This window comes from Helianthus annuus, chromosome 16, assembly GCF_002127325.2.
Source record: "Helianthus annuus cultivar XRQ/B chromosome 16, HanXRQr2.0-SUNRISE, whole genome shotgun sequence".
Lineage (NCBI taxonomy): Eukaryota > Viridiplantae > Streptophyta > Magnoliopsida > Asterales > Asteraceae > Helianthus > Helianthus annuus.
This window is the reverse complement of record NC_035448.2, coordinates 176,148,340-176,154,339: the sequence shown is the minus strand read 5'-3', so window position 1 is coordinate 176,154,339 and position 6,000 is coordinate 176,148,340.

The window sequence follows — 6,000 nt, the reverse complement described above, 5'->3', positions numbered from 1 at the left end:
CTTTTACTTTGTTAGGGTTGGCCTTGATACTTTTCTTTCCGACGATGTGACCCAAGAATTTTCCTTCCTCGAATCCGAACGAGCATTTCTCCGGATTGAGCTTCATGTTGACCTTTCTGAGGTTCTTGAAAGTTTCTTGGATATCATCAAGCATTTGGTGTTCCGTCTTGCTCTTAATCACCAAGTCATCAACGTATGCCTCCATGTTTTTGCCAATTTGGTTTTCGAAGGCCTTATCGACGAGTCGCTGATAGGTGGCACCTGCATTTTTGAGGCCAAAAGGCATCTTTTGATAACAAAAAATACCTTTGTCCGTGTGAAAAGCTGTCTTTTCTTCATCCTCCTTCTTCATGAGGATTTGGTGATAACCTTTGTATGCATCAAGAAAGCATTTAAACGAATATCCTGTGAGGGAATCGACCTTGAGATCAATTTTCGGCAGTGGGTAACAATCTTTGGGACAAGCCTTGTTAAGATCTTTAAAATCTATGCACATTCTCCAAGAGTTGTCGGGTTTTTTGACCATAACAGGGTTTGCAACCCATGATTGGTACTTGACTTCTCGGAGAATGCCGGCCGACACAAGCTTTTCAACCTCTTGGCAAGCTGCCAGGCTTCTCTCAGGTGCCAGGCTTCTTTTCTTTTGGACCACCGGTTTGACATCCGGTGGTATTCTTAACTCGTGCTCAGCAATGTTTCGGGGGATCCCAGTCATATCTTCAGGACACCAAGCGAACACATCACTGTGATGTTTCAGCAGCTTTTCAAGGTATGAAAGAGTCTCCTGGGAAAGGTTGGGGTTGACCCTTATTCGTTGCTCAGGGTATTTAGAGTTTATGACCAACCCTTGCTTGTCTTTTTCACTGTTTGAACTTTCACCCTCAATCATGTAAGCTTCCTGAGAGGGTTGAAGGGTTGCTATCCCTCTCTCAGTAGGGAATTTGACCATGCCATGGCCGACAAACATTGCCATGTAAAATGCACATTGTCCGGGCCTCCCTATGATTACGTCATAACTTGAAGGGATGTTGATAACCACAAAGGTTAATGATCGGGTTCTTTCTTTCGATCCCTCGCTGAAACGAACATCAAGGGTTAGCTGCCCCAGAGGCTTCAGGGTTATATCGGCGATACCTTTTATGGAGGTTCCGGAAGGCTGAAGCCTTGAACGTTCTTCATTGCTTAAGCGGTTGAAGAATTTTTCGAACATGATTTCAGTGGCTGCTCCCGTGTCTATATATGCTTTACATGTTTGTAGTGTTCCCACGGTGGCTTCTACCACAAGGGGACTGGGAAGTAGGTCCTTCCTCGTTGGGGGGAAGCAGACACACTGAAGCTCCTAGGCTTCCAACCGCTGCTTCTTGTGAGGAACCTTTTCATCAGAATACACCATGTTTACTTCCTTTCCCTTGCCTTCAGCCATCTTGTCTCGAACTCCTTTTACCAAATGGGCGAGCTCTCCTGACTTAACAGCCTCTTCAATTCTCTTTTTTAGTTGGAAGCAATCGTTGGTGTGATGTCCCTTTTCTTCATGGAACTCACAGAATTGCGTGGAGTTCTCATTTTTTCTGCTTTTGGGGAGAGGCCTGGGAGGTCTAAAGTTTTGTTTGACTTCTTCTGTTACCAGGATTTCTTGAGGGGTTTTGGTGAGGGGAGTGAAACTCATGCCTTTGTCTCTGCCTGAAGGGTTTCGACCTTCAACCCTTCGAGGGTCTGAACCCTTTGGGCGCCTGTCGTAGGAGTTGAAGTTCCCTCTCTTTCTGGCTGGGCTGTTGCTTCGCCAGCCAGACCCTCTTTTCCTTTGTTCCTTGATATCTACAGCTTCCTCTCCCCGAATGTGAGCTTCGGCCCTTTCAAGGGCTTCTTCCAAGGTTTTGGGCAGAGATTTGTTGAAATCACGTGTGAGGTATTTAGAGGTTATGGCATTCATAAAGCCGGCCACTCTCATTTTCTCGTCAGCCCCTACATCGGTCAATCCTTCTTTCTTGTACCGTTCAATGAATGCTCGAAGACTTTCATCATCACGTTGTTTTATCTGGAAGATTACTGTTGCGTCCTTGACATATCGCCTTTGTTGGGAGAAGTTTGCCAGAAAACCCCTGCTGAGATCGTCGAAGCTTCGAATGCTTTGAGCAGGTAGGTCGTTGAACCAGATTCTGGCGGATCCAACAAGAGTCTGCATGAACATTAGGCAACATTCAGCATTCGACCATTTTTCTATTCTAGCGGCACCAGTGAAGATCTGGAGGTGGTCCTCGGGATCTTCCGTCCCATCATACGTTCTGATGTGGGTTGGCATCTTGATTTTTGATTGAAAATCATAATCGGCTATCTGCCTCGAGAAGCATGAAAGGTTGCTTGGCTTGTAGGGTTTAGCCAAGTCTTCTTCAGGCCTTGTATCCACATTGTTACTATTGCCATGATTCCCCTGAGTGGCTAACACTTGATTAATGAAGTGTTGCCATGGGAAGTTGGCCATCATCTGGGCCATCATATTGGGCATGAGTTGGAAGCCTTGAAGGCTTCCCGGACCAACCGAGCAGTTTATTGCAAGAGGGGTGCTAGTAACAGCACTTCATGGTAAAGGGAGTACGGACAGTGCCTGCTCCCATGTGGTTGTCAAAGAAGCTGGATAGCTTGTTACTGGGGACTGTAGGAGCTGGTCAAGCATTAGCTCATGTCCTAAAGGAGCCCCACTAGTAATCGGTTGGGAAGAGAGGATAGGATGTACTGTTGGGTTTGTCATAGTGGATAGATAAGGATGAGGGTTTGAAGGGTTGCTGGGACCAGCCTCACCTCTTGTGGCAAAAGGTGGTAGGGGTGGTCCGGGAGACAGCGTTGGCTCAGGTTCGTCATAGTCTAAACGAATCCTTATACCCTTTTCCCTTTCTTTACTCACATGTTGGTTAAGGAGTGACCTTAACTCGAGGAAATTATTAGCGACCCCCTCAGGGGTAAGTTCAACACGCGCCGGGGTGTCAGATACACCGACATTTGGAGATGGGGCCCCGGATCTGGATGGGGTTGGTGTGTTGAAGGTAAGGAACTCGGGTGTACTCCCCGGAGTCGAAAACGGTGTTGTTATAGTCGTATGAGCTTGGCCACCACCCGGGGCAGAAGTGTTAGGGATCTGGTTCACTTCTCCCGGAGATCCACTTTCTGACATGGTGATTTTGAGTGAAGAGAGCTACACTACTAGGTCTTTTTTGAGAAGAAATAGCGGCGTAGCCCCACGGTAGGCGCCAACTTGTTGATGCAACAAACACGAGACCAAGGATGGTAGCTGAGTTGGTTAGGCAAGAAGGCTGAAGGGTTCAGCCTTGCCTAACGCAGGTCGCGGGGTCCCCCCACGTTTGCAAAACGTGGAAGGAGGTTCACTAGTATGTAATTGTTATTTGCTTTAAAGTTCTTTCTCCGAGATGAGCTCGAATCCAGAAATGAGAGCAAATAGAATGTGTGTGTGGTGGATGTGACGAGGAGTAACTTGGAAGTGGGCAAGTACTCTATGAATGACCAGAGATGAAGGAATCTCTCTCTGTTTCGGAATGTCTTTTTGGAGTGAATGAGCTGTCTTCTTATAGGGGAAGACATCTCCTCAAATTGTATGTACAAGACTAGTGGAACCTGTTTGCAATGGAGGGTTTCCCCTTTTGGGGTTGAAGGCTTTGGACCCCTGGGTAATAGCATGTATCGTGCAGACCTGCTCTGCTTTTGTGGGCGTGAGTTGGTGAAACGAGTTCTCAGATGTGATTGATTACTGTTCCTTGCTTTTCTCACTTTACAGCTTTTCAACCGGTGAACCTTTCAACCTTTTAAGCATTTGCATATCTAGTCACTTTATTTAGTCTTGGGCTACCCCCGTCATCAGTATCTATCTACTACAATAAAGAAGGGTGGCGATATAATAAGAAGTTTATTTGGCTAAGAAGTCTAGGAAGTGATCTTGACCATCCATTTAGTTAATCAAGGGCTAAGATTAAATGATGGAAATTGAAGGGAAGAAAAGAGGCGTGTGAGTTTGTTTAGGGGCATTCTAGTCAATCCAAGGCAATAGTTTCTCTCTCCTCCAATTCCCCCTCATTTTTTAAACGTTAATAACTCTTTCATACGACATTATTTTTTATAAAAATTGCACCAAAAAAACAAGCGTTTTTTATCTTTAAAACGAGTATATACTATTGCTATATTTTCGAAAAAAAATTTAAAAACTCAGTTCCGTAAAACGCAATAGAAAAATCCCCAGTTACGTAAAACGCAATGAAAAAAAAAACCTAAAAAATGACATTTTTTTAAAACGCAATGCACCAAAAACACAAAGAAATGTCTTATTTGTAAAACGCAATGGCCATAAAACACAAAGAAATGTCTTATTTCTAAAACGCAATAGCCTAAAAACTCAAAAGAAAATGTACTTTCTAAAACGCAATGGACTAAAAACACATAAAAATGTGTTTTACCTAAAACGCAATGCACCAAAAACACAAAGAAATGTCTTATTTCTAAAACGCAATTGCCAGAAAACACTTAAAATGTTTGTTTCCTAAAACACAATGGACTGAAAACACATAAAAAAAGTGTTTTACCTAAAACGCAATGCACAAAAAACACAAAGAAATGTCTTATTTGTAAAACGCAATGGCCAGAAAACACTTAAAAATGACTCATTCTAAAACGCAATTGCCAAAAAAACAAAAGAAAGTGTTCTCTGTAAAACGCAATGGACTGAAAACACATAAAAAAGTGTTTTACCTAAAACGCAATGCAAAAAAAACACAAAGAAATGTCTTATTTGTAAAACGCAATGGCCAGAAAACACTTAAAAATGACTCATTCTAAAACGCAATTGCCTAAAAAACAAAAGAAAGTGTTCTCTGTAAAACGCAATGGACTGAAAACACCTAAAAAAATGTTTTACCTAAAACGCAATGCACCGAATTGCCGAAAACACTTCAAGAATGTGTTTTTCTAAAACGCAATGGCTAATGCAGAACTCTGCTATGAATTGTCTGTGCTGTGAACTGTCTGAACCAATGCAGTTTACGAATGCAGTTTCCAGAGGCGATTTACAGAAAATTAATTTTTCTGATGCATTTTTATTACAGCAATTTAATCAAAAAAAAATTCCGAGCACAACCCCAGCCAGGGGCTCTGCTCCTTGGACCCCGCCAGGGGCTGCCGCCCCTGGGACCCCGCTACCAAGGGCGCTGCCCCCGGACCCCCGCCAAGATTGTAAAACGCAATGACCAAATCAAAAACCCAAACGTAAAAATGAAATTAAAGAATTTCTTACATGGATCGAAGTGATTTCTTCAACAATTGACGAATTTTGAATGATTGAAACACTTATCAGCGCTCAAATCGAACGGATCGAGTGATTATCTTCAAAGTCACCGGAAAAAAACGAGATTTTGTATGAAATTAAACTGGATTTTCTTCAAAAAAAAAAAAGCTGAAGAACACGTTGATCGGGTGTTTGAATCATTGATTGGTGACGAAAATCGCACTATAATGTAGTGATTATTGAGATAGAAAGTGAAGAAATGGTTGAATATGGTGGGTTTTGAAAATGGTGGGTTTTGAAGTTACTGGGTTTTGAAAAGGAAGAAGAGAGAGTTGGATTGACTAAAATACCCTTTTTCTTTATTTTAAGTGTTGCCACATGTCCTAATCTTCCGTAATATAGAAACCAAGTTTTGAACCAGTGTCATTCATAGAAGGTATCCTCAAAATTATACTTATTTTATATTAACTAAATACATAAATAATAAATTAATATTAAATCTTATCATGCTTTAATAAAATATTATACTCAAATATAAATTGTTAATTTAATATATTTTTAAAACAAATACCTCTCTTTACTACTTATCTTATATTAAATATATAAATACTGAATTAATATTAAATGTTATCCTAATTTATTAAAAATTTAACTTTTTTATTAATTGGTATACAAAATTATATTTATTCAACTCGTGTAAAACACGGGGTTTTTAAAAA